General features: G+C 48.1%; 1 protein-coding gene and 1 pseudogene across 4 annotated transcripts in view; one reads left to right on the forward strand and one right to left on the reverse strand.

Annotated features, from left to right (window-relative positions):
• Window positions 1-3,693: 3,693 nt before the first annotated feature.
• Window positions 3,694-3,791, reverse strand: LOC142455743 (U6 spliceosomal RNA; annotated as a pseudogene).
• A 12,475-nt stretch (window positions 3,792-16,266) lies between these two features.
• Window positions 16,267-21,565, forward strand: part of ST6GAL1 (ST6 beta-galactoside alpha-2,6-sialyltransferase 1) — a 135,084-nt gene continuing 129,785 nt past the window's right edge. For 2 of the 4 annotated variants that reach the window (XM_075556187.1, XM_075556185.1), the window contains exon 1: window positions 16,267-16,494. The gene's annotated coding sequence lies outside the window, so the exon portion shown is untranslated. Of the gene's footprint in view, window positions 16,495-16,658; window positions 17,093-21,565 lie in introns of those variants that run through there. The other 2 variants (XM_075556188.1, XM_075556186.1) reach the window with 1 other exon arrangement.

A 21,565-nucleotide genomic window follows, 5' to 3' on the forward strand; every position in this document is an offset into this window, starting at 1 on the left:
TCAGTTTGATTCTAGGCTGCTGTATTTAGCTCTGGATCCTAGAGTCTTGAATGGCACTTTCTTGCTGCCTGGGGATAGTCTTGCTTCTGCACACTGTGGGTTCATGCAGGATGCAGGTGTTGTCTCCACCTCTGAGAACCGCACGCAAGTGCAGAAGGGCTATCAGCGATACACCCAGGTACACACGGGCTATCAGCGATACACCTTTCATATGCGAAACCCAGGGGGAGGTTTAATACTACCGCGATGTCTATTTTCTCATCGGGGAATTGACATGATCTTTGACGTTCTATGAGCAGGGCATCATCTCCCAGTTTTCTCACACAGGGATGACCAACCACCAGGACAAGGCCCTCCTGTGGTCTGCTAGCTCTCTGCTCAGTCAGGGCCCTCACTTGGAAGGTATAACATGAAGAGGCTGTCTCCATGCTGCTGCCTTTGAAATATGCCAGAGGTGAGCCCGGGTCTTTTGATAATCACAGTTATTGTGTTTACTGTTGAATAGGCTCAAAAGAAGAAAGGGAAACGGTGAGGAGGAGGGGGAAGTTTCTTATACAAGCCACGAGTATTTTTTTCCTGAAGGGGTCCATGGGTTAAAAGTTGCTCACCTCCTTTGGATTGGGCTCACAGCTAATGATCATATTAGCTGCTGTCTTTTGAGTATGTATTTCATGCCAGGCCCTGTGCATAGCAGCCCCATGGCTACTCCTTGCTGTGATCCTTCATGCAAGCAAGGCAGAGTTCAAACCCCATTCTGCTTGGCCTCCAAATCTGTTGTAGGCAGTCCTGCTACCCAGCGTTAGCGTCTTAGTTCCCTAGTGTTGCTGTACCTCAAAACATAGGTGACTTTGGAGAACAAAGATTCACTGAACTCAAAAACAAAAACGCACCGCCATTGAGCCTATTGCAATTCGGGGAGCTGATGGGTCAGGGTTGAACTGCCCCCTGTGGGTTTCTGAGACCAAGTCTTTATGAGACTAGAAAGCCTCATATTCCCTGTGGAGTGTCAGGGATTTCAAACTTCCGACCTTGAAGTTAGCAGTTCAAAGTGTAACCATTACTCCTGAAGAAATGGAATCAAAAGATGATAGAGATTTCCCACCAATTTTTAGAAGTTCTTACATATTTTTTCATAGTTCCAGAAATCAGGGCTTCAGCACTATTGATAGACCCTACTGGTGTGAACTGTCAATTTATCGATCACATCACATAGCATTATGAAAGATGATTACAACACATTAGATTAGACTAGATCCACAGGGATAGCTAGTAGGGCTCCAACATCTATCTTGGAGGGACACAATTCAATCTGTAACAGTTAGCTACTACTGTCTCATTAATTATTTAGGGAATGAGCTGTGTCAGCAACTTGGTAAAGAAACATACTCCAGACACTTGGCCTTTGGGGAGTTTAATTAAAGACCTTGGGGTAGACCAGAAAGGAAAATATCAGCTAAGAAGAACAAGTCTGCTTCCTGGCCAGATGGAGGGAGCCACCTTCTTCCTTGTGCCTGTGATCCTGGGTCAGTCTGAGGATTGACTACACGAGGAGAAAAATTCTTATATGATTCAGTTTAAACCTCTAAGCCTAATAAAATACTTTTTTTCTGATTTGCAGATTCGTTCATATAAAGCAAACCGTGTTTGTGTGAAATAGCTGGTGCATATCTATTTCAAAGGGTGTAAAAATCAAGTATCTTTTAGTGACTTATTTAATCAGTGAAAAGGACGGGTTACTTCAAATTAGAGGGACCCCAGGAAATGCGGCATGTTTCTATAAATACTAGTTCCGAGAAGGAAAGATCATTCTGACTCAACACTTCTTGGAGGAACTTGAACTAGCCGTTGGAGGATGCCAGGTGTTGATGTAGGCAGAGAGAGGAATGGAGAGGGCACTTCAGAGGAGAGAGCCATAAACAAGCCTCAGGGCAGAGGTCCTGGGGATGAGTCAGGTCATTTCCATACCACTTTGTCTTTCAGGAAAAACTGAGAAGTGTATTTGCTGAAGAGTGGCTTTGAAGTCATGCACGTTTTGGCTCAATTGCCAGCCCTGCCAATCACAAGCCTTAGGGCCTTTGGCCATTTGCTGAAACTCCCTAAGCCTTAGTTTTCTTCCCTCCAAATGAGAACAAGGATGCGCACCCTCCGGCAGGGTCTGGGAGAGCAGTAAGTACCGCCTAGTTTAGTTCCTGGTTCAGGAACTGGGGCAGTTGTTATTATCTCCCCAATCACTCTGAAGTGTTCAGATTCCAATCTTAGTCATACTTTAGTTCCTCTCGGTGATCAATAACTGAAAAGTATGCTTTCTTCCAGGTCATGGGATTTACAGAGCCGCAAAGCTCACCATTTTTACGTCAAAAATGGTGAGGTGAAGGAAATGTATGCTCTGCGGTCCAACTTCACACAAAGCGCTCTCAGAGTAGGGGCTTCCTTCTTTGCCCAGCAATGGCACCAGCATTGGGCCCACCTTCGGGTGCGCCTCTGCAGCCCCCACGGGTCGTCTCAGATACTTTCCTAGCGCGTGGAAGGGGGAGCTCAGTCTGATGGCTCCTGCGCGCTACAAAAATTCAGAAGAATGAACAGGGCTCAGTCCTTTCAGAGGCCTCACTCTGTGAGGCTGGCTCACAGCAATTTCTGCTTTTTCCCAAGACTGGGTTTCGCGCTCTCTCTCGGTTGTTTCTGAGCGTCACAGTGGCTCGACATTAGCATTTCCAACACAGCCAGAAGATGTTGGCTCTGGCTCAAACTCTACTTATTAGCTGGGAAATCCTTGGAAGGTCACTTGAGTTTCTAGGCCTCCAGGTGCTCATTCAGGTCAATTGAAAACGGTACAAGGTAGTGCCTTGAAAGTAGTCTAAAACAAGTAGCTCATATAAAGGTAAACAAATCAAGAAGATTCACTGTACCCCCATCTCCTTAACCCAGCCATGGGTTGAGTTCCAGACCCTGTAAGAACATGTCTCCCCAATAGTTTACTCTGAACGTGGATTTAGGAGTTGAGACTAAATCCAAGACTACTGACTTCTAGACCAGGACATTGTGTTGTATGGCTTCTCTCATAAAATGCCAGCTGTCTTTGGGGAGAGGTTGTGTAACAGGCATGATGTCAAGCATAATAAATAATGGCATAATCCTTTGGATCGAATGTCCAAGGTCCTGGACTATCCATCAGTTTATTGCAATTATCTCGGTGAAGAATTCAGCAGCTTGGTTAAAATGTCAGCATCATAACGTATTACTTGTGTGACTCTAATTAAATTATTTACCTTCTACTTTCTTCATTGATAAAGTATGAATAATACAAAATTTGAGTATCTCTCTAATCAGGCTCTTACCAGGATCATTACCATTCTGTAAATGAAAATGCGTACGTCATAAGGGTCTTGCAAACCACACAATCCCCTCCTATGTTAATTTGCTATGCGCACTGTGTGTGTTACATGCATGTGCATGCTATTTAGTAGATGCCAAGCCCTGGTGGTGCTGTCGGGTAAATGTCGGATTGCTAACCACAAGGTCTTTAGTTCAACTCCACCAGCCCCTCTTTGGGAGAAAGATGAGGCTGTCTGCTCCCACAAATATTTACAAAACCTCAAAAACCCGAACTAGGGTCACAATGCATCAGCATCAGCTTGACAATAGTGGTTATTATGTGTAAGGGAAAAAAGCACAGTAATGACAGTTTCTTTTTTAAAAATTCTGTAACACTTCATGAATTTGCACATCATCCTTAGGCAGGGGCCATGGAAATCCTCTCTGTATCATTGCTTCTACGTGCTGCTGAGTCACACTCTGCTGCCTGTTTGGAATGTGCTTAGTGTAGGCCTTGGCGCGTGCCAGTGCTCAGTAACGGTGAGCAATTATTTCTGAGCATTTACGGTGCACCAGACACTATACTAAGTACTTTATAGACTGCTCTCTAATGTTCGCAACAAGTCTGTGAAGCAACTCAGGAGTGGAAAGTGCTGCCTTTCTCCCTTGGAGGGGCTGGTGGTCTCGAACTGCTGACCTTGCAGCCAAGTGGGGAACTGCTACCCCACCAGGGTTCCCTTCTGCGAGGTAGGCATTTTTAATTAAATGAAGTCTGGAGACTCAGAAAGGTTACATGACTCACTCAAGGTCACAGAGTCCTGAGTGGGAGAGTCTTCTGGGTTCAGTCTCCAGCACCCAGGGTCTTCCCATATATCCACTTAGCTCCCAAGGATTTCACAAGATCTTTAGTCCTGTATTCCAAATGTACCTCTTCTACCCATTTCCCACGAAGCAGCTTTTCTCCTCTTCTCTGAGATGCCCAAGGTCTGCCTCCTATTCTGACTGACCACGTTCTCAGCCCTGCCCCTGCCCCTCCGACTTTCCTGCTTGCTGTCACAGGGGAAATGGTCAGCAAGGTCATGGAGTACATTTCTCAGATCTCAGCAGAACAGACAAATGAAGGAGGGAATCCCTTTACTAGCCTCCGCTCACTAGATAGCCAGCACCTGAGGCTCATGGCAGGTCCTCCACGGCACAGGACAGACGGACAGACGGAGGGACTGGAGCGAACCAGGGGATTAGGAGAGGGGGAGCGTCTGCAATGGGAATTGAAGGAGGGAAGTGTAGTTACTTGACTTGAGAGAGAAAACTTAAGGGCACAGGAGAGCTAAGCTTAGACCGAGGGAATGTTGACCCACGTGAGGGCGAAGAAGCATACCATTTGTTCTGCGTAGCAACAGAGGTGAGAAAAGGATCCAGAGAGGCAGTTCTCACAATGCTCTTGAAAAACAAACAAATAAAGCTGTCAAATCGATCCAATTAAGTTGCTTTGTCATAGAGTGAAATCCTACCACAAAAGTGCAGTCAACAGTTGCTGGTGGCGGACATTGAGAGGATCCTACTCAGGGTGACTCACTGGGGGAGCAGGACTGAGGCAAAGCGGTGGCAAGGTTTTGACCTCCCAGAAACACCCTCGGGCCTGTCTTCCAAGGTGCCTCTGGGTTGGTTCAAACCACTAGGCTTTTGAGCACTTAATGGACCCACTCAGAAACTCTAAAGACAACAGAACATAATCCACATTTCGAATGATTACATCGAGAATCCAAGAATTGATTGTGTGTGAATGGCAGGTGGTGGGGGAGTTGAGATGGAATGATACAAAATGTCTCACCCAACTCTAAGATGCTCTGCCTTGAAGAAATGGCCTGGGGGCATTTCCGACCTCTTCTGGCTCTACAAAGGAGGAGAAGGAGAAGCCAATTCCATGCCAGTCCCAGGCTGATTGTCTGAAGGCAGACATTAAAACGTTAGTCACAACTCCACCTTCCATCTTTCATGACCGGGTTTTGACACCAGCCCTCCTTCCCACAGCATTCTACTTCTCTGCTGGGTTCGGTCATTCATTGCTGTAACCACACAGAACTCACCGGCAATACTCATGATGACAGGCTGGTTAGGGAAGCTACCAGGTTACAAAATGTGAAGGCTACATCCTTTGGCCCATGAAACCTCTTCTGAGCCATGCTGGCAGGAATGTCTCTCACTGATCCCTGACCTCTGCCTTGTTCTGTGGGCTAGGAACTTGCCACTCCATCTCATGGTTTCAGTGCTGCCCTTCGGGGCTGCTTCACGGTCTCCGTGCGCCTCCTCTGCTCGGGCTCATGGTCTTGCATCTTCTGAGGCCCCCATCACTTCAGGCAGGGGTTTCCCACATGCTCCACTGGTGGCTCTTCTTTTTGTCACCGGATTCTCTTTCTCCCTGCTTCTGAGATGGCTCGTCAGTGGAATGGCAAATCTGACCAGTCCCCTAATTAAAGTGCTCTATACCTTGTTTGCACGGTCCCGAGTTACAAAGAACATGGAGAGAGGAATCTTATTAAGCGATTTTATTTCACCGCAGAGGTTGTAATTCCTGTAATTCTACTTCACACAGCGGCCAACAGCACATGTGCAGAACAGGCTTGAAGAACACCAAGACGTAGAGTTAATATGCAGGAGAATATACTGCCCATTTCTACATACGTGGTGAGAAGTTGAACCATGGCAGAGAGGGTGGGGCTGAGAGGGGGGATGAGCTCAGTGCTGTACCTGGGGCAGATGTGATGCGTCTTACAGACTCGTTGGGCAGGAGAAAGAAAAAAGGAACTGGATCGAGGGAGCCACCAGTAGAGACTCCAGACAGGATCCTCCCAACCTCATCCTCAATCCCACTCCCACTCCCACTCCTTGCTATGCGTCAATGTTGACTCAAAAGGACAGGGTAGAACTGCCTCCTATGAGTTTCTCAGACTGGAACTCTTTATTGGAATGGAAAGCCTCCTCTTTCTCTCTCTGAGTGGCTGATGGTTTCAAACTGCTGAACTTGTGCTTAGCAGCCCCCAAACATACCCACTACACCACCAGGGCTCCTTCAGCCTCAATAGAGCTTGGATATCCAGAACTATCTTTGGGCAAAAAAATCACCTGGGGTATGAGTGAGATTGACTAATCGATTCCCAGTAAGAAGAAGGAATGGATGGAAGAAGAGTGATTAGTTACAGGAATTCTCAGATGAGAGACTGGGCTAAGTGGGATGGCAGGGAGGGAAGAGACACTGTGGAGGAAGGGTTGACTTGGTGCCTTCTATTGTCTTTGCTGTTTAAATCAGGCACTTTGCCATCTCTGTCCACTTAAGTGATGCGTAGACCTAGGTCACAGCGCAAATATCTTCCTGGAGCTAATGAGTGTGAAATGATTGAGATCTGACTAAGTTCCTTGAGGATGGGGCCCATTTTGTGACCTAATCTAGATCATTTCTAGACCCACCGTGTTAAATAAATGTCAGACGACGTTGTAGGTCATCTCTTCAAGTTGAGCCTCTTTGGTTGTTCAGTGACCTTGAGTTGGTTCTGACCCATAGTGATCCTTGTACAACAGATTGAAATACTGCCCAGTCCTGTGCCATCCCCACAATTATTCCTGTATTTGAGCCCTTTGTTGCAACCACTGTGCCAGTCCATCATGTTAAGGGGCTTCCTCTCGTTCACTTCCCCTCTCTTGCCTCTACCAAGAATGATGTCCTTCTCCAGGGACTGGTCTCTCTTTGGTTACCTTCCATAGCTTTGACCCACCCAAGTTGTGGCATTTTGCTACAACAGCTGTGTAAAACCAATACATGAAAGGTTTACTTCACTGTTGAATACTGTGACCATGACTGAAGCTATTTTAATTTTTAGTCAGCCATGTCTAAGTATAATCAATGTTGCTTCAGGCTTCATACGGCTCTCCATGTTATTTCAAATAAATGCTTTAATTGTTTCCCTAGGGCTCAACCAGGAGTTTAGAATGCTAGTTCATTCCTATTTGAGGTTGACTTGAATCTCCAGTGTTCCCTGTTATTGCATCAGGTCTAATAAGAGGTGGCAACCTGGAAAGGAAGGAGCCAGAATGCTCCTTAGAGGCACGGATGGCGAGACTTTGCCTCATGTACTTTGGAAATGTTATCAAGAAGAAGAGACGTGTCCCTGGAGGAGGCCCTCATGCTTGGTCATGTAGAGGGGCAGCGAGACGATGGCTGCGACAAGGAGAACAATTGCGGGGAGGGTGCAGGTCCAGGCAGTAGCTCATCTGTTCTTCAGAGGGTTGCTATGAGTCAGAACCAGCTCAACGGCACCTAACACCTGGCAACAGTAACAACCATCTGCAAAGTAGATGTCAGGATAGTGAATTATACGGGTTTTTACAATGTATTATCTGGCATTATAACTCCTACCAACAGGTAGTATGTGAGTAATATTGTTAGAAAAGCAGTACACATGTTGTTTGAACACTGGAATTTGCGGAGGACTTGCTAAACAGCCTCTGTTGCTGTTGGATGTACTATTAACCCGGCACCCAAAATAAACAGTTTTTGTCTTTCTCTGTTCTACTTGGAATTACTTGGCTTGGTCACTCCAGTGCATAGGACCTGGTATAAGGACAGAAAATGCTTGTGATAAATCGAGGAGGAAAGCACGTTATCCCTTTATATGTCCTGTAATTCCAAATATGGAAAGAAAACCATGCACATGGGAGAATACTAGAATAGGACAAAATGTCAACACTGTTTGTAGTTAATGATGGGCCCGTGTGATTCTTTGCTCTTTTATACTTCTCTGAGTCTTCTAAATTTATTAAAGCAAATATTATATCTAAAATCAGGGGAGGGTGGGAATGAACTATTAGGAACTGTGTGCTGAGCAAATCACCTGAGAAGCTGGACGATGTGAAGACAAATATCGCATCAGGGTTGGAGGAGCCTTACTCCCAACCTGGGATACGCAGATGACACAGCCTTGCTTGTGGAAAGTGAGGAGAACTTGAAGCACTTGCTGATGAAGATCAAGTGCAGGCAGCCTTCAGCGTGGATGACAACTCAGTGTAAGGAAAACTAAAATCCTCACCACTGGACCAATAGACAACATAATGATAAACAGAGAGATGATCAAAGTTCTCAAGGATACCCTCTTGCTTGGATCCAGTCTATGCACCAGTGTTCTTGCATTGAGGCCGGGTTTGGGTAGAGGCCTGAAGTCTGGCCACTACCTCAGGGTATCGCCATATAAATATATGTACAGATGCCAATACCTCTATTTGTATGAACTAATGTATTTACATAAGTACACGCCTATGCTTATACCTGTATCCATAGCTTTGTTTCCTACATCGTCCCTCTGTTTCTTTTTGCCCCACCATCACACTTGCCCTTAGTAATTCCTCTCAGCTAGATTGCTGTTGCTCCAACACCCCTACGATCGCTAAGTCCTCCTTGTTGGTTTCAGTTCCCTTGTTGTTCCCCGTCTATGGCATTGTTTGCTCACCACTCCCTCCCCCAGCTCCTTCTCCAAACCATGGTATTTTCGGTCATTTCACATGCCCATGGAAGTGAAACAATGAGTAAGGACGGCTTCTGAAGAACTGGTGCATGGGGAATATGGTGCTGATGGAAAGAATGAAAATATCACGAATTGCCAGAAAGGCAAACAAATCTGTCATCAAAGAAATACAGTTAGAATGCTCTCTAGAAGTGAGCATGGTGAGACTTTAGTTTGTGTGCTTTTGGCGTGTTATCAGAAGAGAGCAGTCCCTGGAAAGGACATCATGGTTGGTAAAGGGGAGAGTCAACAAAACAGAACCACCATCAAGGAGACGGGGTGCTACAGTGGCGGCAACAGTGGGCTCAGTCGTAACAATGACTGTAAGGAATGATGCAAGGGTCTCCTTCCATTGTGCATAGGGTCACTGTGAACCAACTCAGTGCAACACACACACACACACACACACACACACACACACACACACACACACTAAAAGGACTTGAAACCTGACAGCAGTAGTTAAGGCAAATCACTAACAAATTTGAAGTTCTGATTTTCTTATTATCCAAGCATTTGTTAATGCCAAAGGTGTTTTGTTAACTTGCCCAATCACATATCCTCGGGCACAAAGTCTTTCCCACTTTTTACCACAGGTTATTCTGATCATCCACTTTGCCCATAACTACGCAGGAGTCAGCTTCCATTTTGGCTTCCGGGAAGCCAATTTCCTGGGTATTTTGGAGGGAACTTATTACTTTCATGTCTGCTGCCTCAGAGTCACGGGGTCCTTGCATTTTCTGCTGTTGCTGATGCTCCTGGTCTCCTCCCTATAGCTAATCAGTTCTGCACCCAAGGAGCCTGTGATCTGTCCCTGACAGTTTGATGACTCTGCCCAGCCTTCAGCCTCCCTGGATCCAGATGTCACAGGAACAGGTTTAAAGACCAGCCCAACATTCCACAGCTGTAGATGTTCACCAAATGAGCTTCCCTCATCTATGAATATCATGAGAAAGAGCCATACCTTTCTCAGGCTGTGCACCTTCAGAGGGCTCAAGAGGAATAATATATACACAAACCTGTAGTTAATATAAGGATTCATGTTCACGTGCGATGTCTTTCCCCCCCCCCCCGCGTAGCTTTATACTTTCTCATATTTTGGGGGGTCATTGAGAGAGACTTTCTTTTTTTCCCTAAAACAGAAAAATGAAGGGAAACAAGCAGAAGGGAGGAGCTAAGAGAGGAGAAGGTCGTTGGAGGAACAAGGCAGTAGGATGGGGGAAGGTCAGTGATGTTGAGGAAGCAAGTGGCAAAATGAAAAGATGCTGAAAGCAGATATTTAGTAAGTCTTGAATTATGACATGCAATGCAAAACCCATTTTGATTCCTTAAGAAAAATTTAAATACATCTCTCTCTCAAAAGTGTAATTATCTTTTCCCTCCCCACCCCCAGTCTCATGCCCTGGTCTCATGATAGTCTTGACTTTAAGAACTAATATTGTAGCACAGTACATTATTTAATGTGGCTTTTCTCGCGATAGCTAGTCTTTGCTACTCTCACCAGAGGACTTTTTCTTCATGGGTCTTGGTATGAAGGTGGGGGAAATAGTGATGGGATTATATGAATCAGCTGTGAGTGATTCCTTAGCAAGGTTAATTGTGATTACCATCCTGTATAAAATGAACTATCTCAGAAGCAGGAAGTGGGGGATTTCACTAAACAGAACAGCAGAGTGGATCGGGGTGCCGTGGAATCAGAGATTCCTGTGCGTTGACACCGGAGGGGTGGGAGAGGCAGCGGCAGAAGCAGGAGTCCAAACAGGAGATGTAGCAGCCGGCTTCCCAGCCCACAAAGCAAGCAAAGCTGAAGGCCTGTGGGCAGGAGGCTAGTTTGTGAAGTGGGGTGCCTTCAGGCTCTTAATTGGAGGGGCTAGTTTTACTGTCCCACATAGCTAGAACTGAGTGCCTTCGGGCTGAGGCCGATGGTGGAGTGACATGCCATTTGGGCATTTATTGGCAGCCCTGAAAGAGCTCCGCAATTTTGCACAAGCAAAGCAGAGGCCAGTGGGCTGTGCGGTTGAGAGGACAAAGGCCAGAGCGCCGCCTGTCTGCAGGCACAGCTGAGAAGTGGCTGTCCTCTCTGAATAATTGTGTCCTCAGCAGTCGTAACCTGGTAACTTCCTTACTGAAACCCATACTCATAAATATTGCCCATGAATTCTGTGGGGTTAATTGAAACCCAGCTGAAAAGTAGTAGTTGGGGAGAGACCGCTGAAGTCAGAGTTGGTAGGGTGGGACGTTACCTGAGTCTCAGAGAAACCTACCTGTGGAGCCACTGGTGTGGAGTTGGATTCTCCTTGCCCCTTGTAAAGCTGGAGAAGGCTGGTTGTCACCCCACAGCATTTTGTTTTGTTTTGTTTTACAAATGCCCTTGCCCAAGTGAGGATTACCAGAGAACATTTGCTTACCCTGCCTTGCACACGGTGGATGTTCAGGACATTCCCGTGCTATTTTAAAGGAGTTATTTGCTGACACATGAGTGGCTTGATGAAGACTTAGTTGTCCCTTATAGCTTTCCTCTGGCCTAAGATAGGGCTGGATTCTAGGGTTGATGGGGGTGGGGGAACTGCATTCAAGCTACTCATGCACCCACATGATATGCCCATTTCTCTGGTCGATTCTGGTCACCCCATGCCTATATTTTATTTTGAGGGCATGGACTAGGGGCTGTGGAGCAAGCCGTTTCCTCTGTCCTGTGGCTGAGATCCCCACAAGCAAGTCTCTAGCTTTTCACCTATGCTCCATTGACCCATCTGGGCAGGTGGGCTTCCCAGCAATCAAAAGGAACAATCCCTGGTGCTTGAGAGAGAGAGAGAGAGAGAGAGAGAGAGAGAGAGAGAGAGAGAGAGAGAGAGAGAGAGAGAGAGAGAGAGAGAGAGTATGTTATTCTATTTCTGTTTGTCAATCTGGGTTCTACAGATTTGACTGGATAGATGTGTCTTTATCCTTCAGGCTGGCAGCTCCGGCGACATTGAGAGTCAAAGTGGAAGCAGACAGACCACCTATAAGACGGCTTTGGCCCCTGAGCCTATCTTCATAATGGACAGTGTGTGCTAAAAGCATGCAGAGAACTGTGCATCTAGTTGAGGGTCTTTTATTTTTAATTTTAAAACTTTTATTGCTACACAACACACATAAAGATAACCACACACATATGTATATGATGATGAATTTCCCCAAAGCAATGAGACCACTGGAACTAGCGTCCCTGTGAGGAAACATCATCTCAGCTCTCCCAAACTCACTCTTAGGTCTCTTCAAGCTACTGTTGCCTGATGGGTAATCACTGTTTTCACGTCTGAATAGCACGAGTCTTTGGCGCTTTGATCCTTTCTCTACCACAAATTACAACGGCCTTGTTGTCTTGAGTATCCAAAAATTGGACAAGGAAGTGGCATCTGAGAGGAAATTCTCAACAAGCTGCAGTCTCTTTTCACCCTACAAGAGACTCTGGAATCGCACTCCATTCAATTCAAGAGTGCTCTGAAAATATCGTTCATAAGGAGACTGCTGCGAATGAACACGATAGAGTAGGGCATTATGAGGTAGCAGTAGTGCGTAGAATACTCACCTTCCATCTGGGAGACCCAGGTTCAATTCCCGTATCTGTCCCTGGAGGCTTTAGTGTTGCTATGGTGCTGAACCCGTGTTAGTGGAGCTTCCAGACTAAGATGGGCTACGAAGAAAGGCCTGGCAGTCTACTTTCAAAGATCAGCCAACAAAGCAGGGCATTATTTGTGTTTGCCAATAAACCGCCTAATGATGATTGGGAAATGCAGTCTATAAAATACTGTGCACAGACTGAGGGCGAGGTGAAGAGGGGAAGGGGGAAGCTGAGGGAGTGGTTAGAGGGAAGACAAATATCTATCCTTCTATTGAAAACTTCCTGTGAAGGCCGAGCCCTGGAGACAATGTAGGGAAGCCTCATAAATAGACTGGGAGGGAAAAATTTTGGCTCATGGTCCAGCCTCCTACCCCTCATTTAGTAATCAGAAGTCCACAACTGATAAGAGAAAAACCTTCAGGGAATCTCCTCCACAGGAACGCTCTCCTCATGACTCCCTCTTGGAATTCTTCCAGGGATCCCCCTAACTGAGTGCTCTGTCTCCGAACTCAGGAAATGTTCCCATCATCTGCAGTCATCTCAGTCTGGCAAGCCAAGAATTTGGAGTGAGATTGTGCCCTGGTTTCTCTGCTGTTTGGTTGTAGTTCTTCTGGTCAAAGAAGCAGGGGCGGTGGGGACGGGGGAGGACTGGAGACACCATTCAAATGAGCCCCTCTGCTTTTTGTTCATGGTCGCTAATTTGTATTGTGGTAAAGTAAGGTCTAGAAAGGAAATGACTGAGGTGCTCTCTGGATGTGGGGAGAAACCCAACATGCAGTCAAGCCCATCCAGTCCTATTGGGCAGGGGGAACTGCCCCAGTGTTTGCTGAGACTAACTCTTGAAGAGAAAGATGGAAACTCTTGACAGCACCAGGGCTCCTCCTACAAAGGAAACACCGATGACTGCAATTTGACTATCAGGGAGGGCCTAGAGGAGGTGTCTTCTGTGTTGAGGCTGAGTGTGCTGATGATGGCAGGAGAGTGCAGACGTGCGGTGCCAGATGAGGGGCCCACAGATCTAAGGGAGGTCACGTTCACGGCAAACTCTGATTTAGTTCTAGAACTTGGTTTCCTATGTTTGAAGGAGGATGGAGAGCAGAGAAGTGCAACGGGAAAGATGGCTTGGACCAGGTCTTCAATGGTCCCCTGAAGATTCCAGAGTCGACTCTGGGACTACTGGAAGCAGAACCAGATGACATGCATCACTGGTTCTCTTCTGGTTCCTCTGTCGGCAAGCTGAAAAACGAATGCAGGAGCAGAAACTGGAAGCAGGGAAACCAATTTGGAAGCTGAGGTAATGACAGAGGGAATGAGAAAAGGACATCCAAAGAGCATTTGCCTTTTTTGGGGAGCAAAACCACTTTGCTTATATTGTCTTTCTTCCTCGTCAGATAGCTGGTAGGTTTAGTCTAACTTTTACAGATGTGCAAATTAAGGTCAAAGAGGTAAAATGGCTGCTCCCTGACTATACACTTAAGAACTTGAAGATGGAGGATTTGAAACTTCCTCCCCATCCATTTTTGGGAGAAAGTTAGGCTTTCTACTTCCATAAATATTTGTGGAACCCCCCCCGGGGCAGTTCTACACTGTTCTATAGGGTCGCTATGAGTTGGAATTGGCTTGATGGCAGGGGGTTAGGGTTTTTGGGTTTGTTTTGTTTTGTTTTTTAGTTCTGGTGGTGTAGTGGTTACACATTGGGCTGCTAGCTGCAAGGTCAGCAGTTCAAAACCACCAGCTGCTCCTCTGGAGAGAGACAAAGGTTTCTACTCCTGTAAATATTTAGTGTCTCAGAAACACACAGGGGCAGCTTTACCTTTCTTATAGGATCACCATGGCAGTGAGTTTGGTTTGGGTTTGATATTTTCTTTGGAGCATTGTGGTGTTGTTTTGGATCTCCTGTTACATCCTGCCCAATCCAGTCATTTAAATGCATAATCTTCTCTCCCTTGAGTCAGAATCTTCTGACTCATTCAATGGATGTCAGGACTCTAGGCTGGCCCTTAGAGTTCTCACCTAAACAAACAACAACAACAACAAACCAATACAAACCATGGCCTTTAATCATTGCCCATGCGAGAAGATTGAAACTACTAATCTTGGGGAAAGTGCACCTCATTCCTCAAGGAGATTTCTTTGCTTTATAACAGAAGAGGTCTTTTGTATCTGAGTTGTCCAATGCTCCCATGGGCATTAATTGTGGATCTATGTAAAATGAAATCTTTGATAACTTCAATTTTTTTCTCCATTGATCATGATGTTACTTACCGGGCCACTTGCAGAAACTTGTTTTCATTAGGTTCAGGTGCAATCTGCAGGAAAGGTCTTTATCTTCATTAGTAAATGAAGATCTTCTTGGCTTTCCACAAGCCATATTGTGTCATTTGTGTCTTGTGGGTTATTCCAGTCCTGATGAGTTCTTCAGATAGTCCAGTTTCTCAGCATATCTGCTCAACGCACACACTAAGTATGACACACACTCCCATAGTACATTGACAGGGAGCCGTCAGACATTCAGATTGGATTCAGAAGAGGAATTGGTTTAAGGGATACCATTGCTGGTGTCAGATAGATCTTGGCTGAGAGAGAATCCCAGAAAGATGTTGACTTGTGTTTCCTGGACTATGCAAAGGCATTAGACGCTGTGGAGCCTCACTCTAGGAAAGGGGAATTCTGGAACATTTAATTGTGCTCATGGGGAACTTGTCCACAGACCAAGAGGCACTGGTTTGAACAGAACAAGAGAATACTGTGCTTAATATCAGGAAAGGTATGTATTCGGGTCATATCCTCAAAGACGGGTCGACCTTAACATTGATCATAAGTCCACTGCCATTAAACATATTCTGACTTATAGAGACCCTATAGAGCAGTGGAGAACTGCTCCCTATGGTTTCCGGAGCTGTAGATCTAGCCTCAGCTGACCTTATGGTTAACGGTTTACTATGTATCACGGTACACCATCAGGGCTTTGAATACACCCATGCCATACCTTCTCCAATTGGAACTCTGTGTCTGACAGTAATACCTCTATCCAAGGCAGAGGCGGGGCAGGAGAAGGACCAGCTGGGACAATATTAGGGGACTAGGGTCAAGGAAAGGGGGAACAAAAGTGACAGAGGAGAGTGTTGTTAAACGACAAACCAAACTCATTGCCATCAAATCGATTTCAAGTTTTAGCGAGCCTATAGGACAGGGTAGTTCTGTCCTTGTGGGTTTCTCAGACAGGGACTTTTTACCGGAGAGGAATGCCTGGTCTTTCTCCGTGGAGCAGCTGGTGGTTTCAAACTGCTGACCTTGCGCAAGCAGCCTAACACATAACCACTACACTACCAGGGTCCATGTGGCGGTGAGGATTAACTTCTCCTTTCCCAAGTTGATGATGGAGTGACCCATTACTGAGAAGTCTGGGCCTTGCCACCCCCTGTTTCTGACAGGCTATACATCTGCAGAATGGGATGTTTAAATCCACCCAGCGGCAGCGTGGAAGACAAGCACGCCTGACGATGAGCTTCCCCAAGATCTCAGTCAAGGAAGCTAGGGAGCCCAGTCCTTCTCTAGTACACCTCCGTTCATCCTGCGCCGAATCAACAGGAACGCACTGGTTTCAGTTTTGCTATCTTGAGGCCTTAGATGACCCTCCAAGAATGGGCCGCTTTGTGGGCATCCAGTAGATATTATGGTGTGGGTGGGCGACAAGGGACAGATATGGTGGCTTATGGCTGCTTTCAGACCTGTTGTGAAACGATGTTCACTTTTGGGGAAGTAGCCCCGGGGATGGGCATTATGCCGCCCCGGTGCTTATTCAACCAGTGGTTTCCTGTGGCCTCATCTCAGCTCCAGTGAAGGGCGGGCCCCTGTTCCTTCACCATCCCCTCCACCTCTCTGGCCGGCAGACAGCTCTGGGGGTCAGTCTCCGAGTGCACCACTTCCCGGCCACACCGGCCTGAACGTTTGAAGGTTCCTGTTAAGCCCCGCGAAGTCGCTTTTATTTCCCATTCTATGTTGGAGGAATTTCAGGCCTCAGAGGTAAGTGACTGGCTCACGGTCACCGGCAGTCACCGGTGAGGATGCACGCGCCGCCGCGTGCAATCCCCTAGGACCTGGGAGTCGGGATGGAGATGGCGTACGGGGCTCCTGCCCCATCTTGTCGCTCCTCCCCCTCTGGCCGCCCTCCTCGTGGGGCAGCGTCCCCGCCGCAGCAGCCCGGTTCCCCGGCCGGCCGGCTGTGGGCACCCTTGGCTGATTTGGGACGCGGGCTAGCCTGGAACGGACCCTGCCTTGTTCTCCGCGCATTTGCATAGCGGAGCCCGCTGCCTTCCTCGCCGCCCGCCCCTCGGCGCGCTCCTCTTCCCCTGTTCACGGTCCCCACCCCGCATCCCCGCTCCCGTTTGCTCCCCAGCGGCCCCGTCCCGGGGCGCCGCTCCGGACGCTGCTCGCGGCCCTCGGGGCCCGCAGTGGGGAGGCCGGCGGGAGGGGAGCTGGGGAGCGGGCGGGCGGGGAGGACGCCGCGGGCACTGCCCGGCGCTAACAAAGGGAGCCGGCGGCCCGCCGGCGTGGGCGCGGAGCGGAGCGGGCTGCCGCCGCCCCTGGAGCCCCGCAGCCTCCGAGGCCGACCGCGCGGCGTGTAAGTAGGGGGACGGTGGGCGGCGGCCTGCGCCCCCACCCCTGGGAGCAGGGATGGGAGGGGAGCGGCTGCGCGGCGGGGCTCGGGGCGCGCCTAAGGCTCCGGGAGTGGGTCCCCAGCACAGCTGCAAGCGCTTTTGCTGGGGGCCGGGCCGCCTGCTGGCTGGGGTGCTACGTTTTTGTCCAGGGCCCAGAGGATCTACTAGGGGCTTCCTTGGGCTCTGGGAGCCCGAGGACCCACAACAAACCCACGTGCGCCTGCCCCTTGGAACCCATCAATACTGGGGGGCGGCGGGGGTGGGGGAGGCGCAGGAGGCTGGGGGAGGTCAGGCCTTGCAGAGCTGGGGTACCCCCTCCGATCACACCGTTCGAGTTAACTGGGGCTTGAGGCAGCGGGGTGGCGGGGGGTGGTGGGGTGGGGGTGCAGACCATAACAAATGCACGTGTGCCCTGCCCTGGAATCTGGGCGCCCCGCCGCCCCGCCCTTAGGAGGCACCCCGCGGTGTGCAGCCATTGTCTCAGCTTCCGGACTGGGAGAGGTGCTTGAGGCGCCACTTGCTGGGGAAGGGCGAACTGTTGAAAAGGTACCTTTTGGGCTTGTGGCCCAAACTAGCGGACTCCAAATGGGAAAAACAAAACAAAACAAAACAAACCCGCTTGCCAGAAGGCTACTCTAGACCTGGACCAAGATCCTCTCTGGGGGTGAAGCTGAGTACCCCCTTTCTCTACCTCACTGAGATTTCTTAAAGACGCCCCCACCCCTCCCCAAGAACTGAGTCCTGCGCCTCATTGGCTTGCATCCCTAACACTACCCCTGTAGGGAGACCAGGGGCGCCCACCCAGCCTCGGGGAGGGACAGTCCAATTTGCAGGTCACTGATAGGATCTTGGTCCGTTTGTTAGGGGTTTAAGAGCCAAGTCTCTCCAAGTGTCATTGCCTCCACCTCCCCCCCGTGCCCCCCCCATTTCCTTGTTAATGTGTTTTCCTAAGCAACGCCTCTTGTTCTAGGTGGCCGTGGCACTATTTCCTGTTTGATCCGTGTTTGATCCGAGTTTATTTGAATGAAACTAGGAGGTCCAGAAAGAAGAGCACCTATATTTTGCTTTTCCTTGCTCATGGGTGCTCAGCTCCGAGTTAGAGGTTATTGGCTCTGAGGTCGCTTTGGGATGGCGATGGTGCACCAGCTAGCCCAGGGGGTGGTGTGTGTGTCCGAATGAAGGCACTTCCGCTGAGTGTGAACCTGCTGGGCAGTTGAGCCGCTGCCCCTGAAGGCTGGTGTGGCTGGAGATCAATTTGTCTCTGGGGAGAACGGAGAGCCTCCAACCAGCTCTGGGAATTCAGCCACATACCCCACTTTAAACTGGGTAAGACGCAGCCTGGAGGACTTGAGACTGGGTCCCCATTCCCTGTCTGCCGGAAGCGGGGATTCTGTGGTTGGTGTGAAACACAGTGAGAGCAGCACCCTTCTGTAGTCCCTTGAGAGTTCTTTATTCAGGTGAGAAAAGACAGATTTAGCAATTTCTTACTCCTTATGCTAGTTATTTTGTTCCTCATTTGAACTGACCTGTCCCCTCAAATTGGAGTAAGGCCAACTACAGACTTCCATGTTTGGCCTCTCATGCTTGTGCCAGGAGGCCTTTGTTTGGGCATAAGTATGCGCTGTTGACCTCGGTCCTGCTGGGAAGAAAGTGACTTATCGGGCTACTCCTGAACCACCCAGGGGAGAACAAAGCAATGTTTTCATTGATTTAATTCAATTTATTATTTTTTTTATGAGTCCCATGGAAGTAGCTGCTTATTTTTGCTTTTGGCAAAGAATAAGTTGGAAAAGCAAAAAAAAAAAAAAAAAAACTGCAACAAAACAAACCCCTAAACACTGCAAGACCAAGTTACTCAGTTATTCCCCCCACCTCACCCCCACCCCGCAGCTGCTAATTGCTCTCCTTTCGGTCTTTAGGTTTACCCAGGTGTTTCACTTTTGTAGTGATTCCCCTTGGAGGTTGAGTAGAGCATTCTTATCTGGTTGCCAACCGTGGTGGACGGAACTTCAGAAATCATCTAGCCAGATTGGTTTATTTTACTCATGGGAAAGCCAGTCCAGAGAGGAGAAATGACATGCCCAAGGCCACATAGTCAGGTGCCTGTTTTCGTGCGTAAAAGGAACACCATGGCATCCAATGAGTTGTTTGTTGGTACCCCAGAGTAGAGTTAAAGTTAGAATGGTTGTCATAACAATGCCATGTAAGTCATAGAATGAATCCCTTAAGGAATTTTGGGTTTGATTATTAAACACAGTCATAGATCCCAGTGGTAGAAATACTGAGGTATACCTGAAGCATCAGTTACTCTTGATTGTTTATGAAATGATTCACTTTATCCTGGCTCAGCTAGGCCAGAGGCTCCTAGATCCTCCCCGCGCTCCTGCTTCCCCAATTAAGGTTGCTGCTTGCAGCGTTAACATAAACCTGCAGGTAGTGAGACTGGTCGGCAAAGAGGGGAGAGAATAACCCAGTTTTGTGCCCTTGAGAGGTGTAGGTGGCTTGTGCTTGACTACTTATTCTGAAGGCTTGTGGTTAAACTCACCCAATTGTGCCTTGAGAGAAAGACCTGTAAGGATCACAGCTCAGAAGGCCTTGCGGAGTCCTTGGGCTCTGCGCCCAGGGGGCTGCCATGAGTCAGAATCCGCTTTCCCATTCTTAAAATGACCCCGGTGCTCAAATAGGAGACATTGCTTAGTCACAAAGAGGCCTGGAAGCCAGGCAAACTGTCAGTGGAACATTTGGGTAGCGATGAAGTATGAGTGTTTCCAAGGTAAATAGACCCAGAGAAAAACAAAATACAAAACTAAAACTTTAATATTCAAGTGAGTGCATTCTAAAGCCCCTCCTTTGATTTATGTCCTATTCACTGATGTGTATGTAGACTGTGGTGGGTGGAACCCTGTGCGGGGACAAAAAACAAGACGAGTCCTTCTTTGTCCCAAGTGGCTTACGACTTTGTGGGAAGCGCCCCTTCACCCCCTCTGGATGCATTTGGAGCTCTAGAAACTGGCTCTCGGAAGTCCAGAGAAAATAGAGTTGATTTATCTCCCTGCTGACCCCTCGGGTTCCTTTTTCCTCTCCATTGATGCCAAGGACAGATAGCACGAGAGAAGACTGGAAAAGAGACTGGGGCTCGCTACAAGTTCAAGGATGTGACGGCATTAAAAAAAATGCCAGGGTTAATTCATGAATGATATTCCCAGGGGTTGTCTGGAGCGGTCGACGCCTGGGCATTTGGATGGGCGATTCATGGCTCAGACTTGAATTTGGATGGACGATTCCTGGCTCCGTGACGTGTTCAACAAGAGCTGAATTGGAGAAAATGGATGGTTTCACTTTTGTCTGCACGTAAACTCAGTCCGATAGATGTACTTTTCAATACAGGCTTATTGTGAGCATCACAAAGTCTAGCGGCACAGTGGCTAGCTGCTAAATTAAAGGTCAGAAAGTGATTTGAACGCATTAACGATTCTATGGGAGGAAGATATATCCATCAGAGGGCTTCTATAAAGACGTATAGCCTTGTGCACACAGCAAAAACAAGAACATTGCGACCAAATACACAAGCAAGTCAGCAAACAAACCAAACAACTCCAGGCCCATTCCCAAACCCCAACAAGGCTGACTGCTAGTCATTTCTGACTCATGGTTGGCCCCACTGGACGAAGTAGAGTTACTTCTTAGGATTTCGGCTATGATAAATCATTATGGGAGCAGATCGCCTTGTCTTCTGAGGAGTGACTGGTGGGTTTGAACACCTGGACAACAGTCCAATGCTTAATCTGTGGTGACACCAGGGCTCTCAAACTTTGTGACAGTCACATATTAAACAGTGAATTTCACCACATTAAAATCTTAGGGTAATTTCATAAGTCATTACTGCCAGAGTCAGGCTAGCCTTCAAAACCCATTTCTCTAAGATCGTGCCCTAAAACTGGGAGTGACCCAAGGACACTTTAAAGGGATGGCCAAGACTCTTCATCAACTTCATCGCAATGATGAAAAGCTCAAAGCAGCTAAGGGTTACCTACGTGGAAACAGCAGACATTACTGCATGGGCCGCTCAGGATTTGCTCACCAGTGGCCCTCTCTAAAGGACTGTCCAAAGAGCAAGCAGAGCTCCGTTGGAAGAAGTACAGCCAGAATGCTCTTTAGGATCGGGGACTGGGAGACTTTGTCTCACATTCGCTGGACATGTGCTTAGGAGAGATCAGTCCCTGGAAAAGGACATCATGCTCGGTGAGGTAGAAAGGCTTCGGAAAAGAGGAAGACTCTTCTGGAGCGGGTTGACACCATGGCTGCAATGACAGGCTCCCCCCTAACAAGGCTGAGCACGGGGCAGGCCCAGACAGTGAGTGGTTGCATGTTGCTGGACCTGGGGTCACTCTAGCTGGACCCACGGAGTGGTACCTAAGGGCAACCGCATGGATGTG

This window comes from Tenrec ecaudatus, chromosome 8 (genome assembly GCF_050624435.1).
Source record: "Tenrec ecaudatus isolate mTenEca1 chromosome 8, mTenEca1.hap1, whole genome shotgun sequence".
NCBI classification, from domain to species: Eukaryota; Metazoa; Chordata; class Mammalia; order Afrosoricida; family Tenrecidae; genus Tenrec; species Tenrec ecaudatus.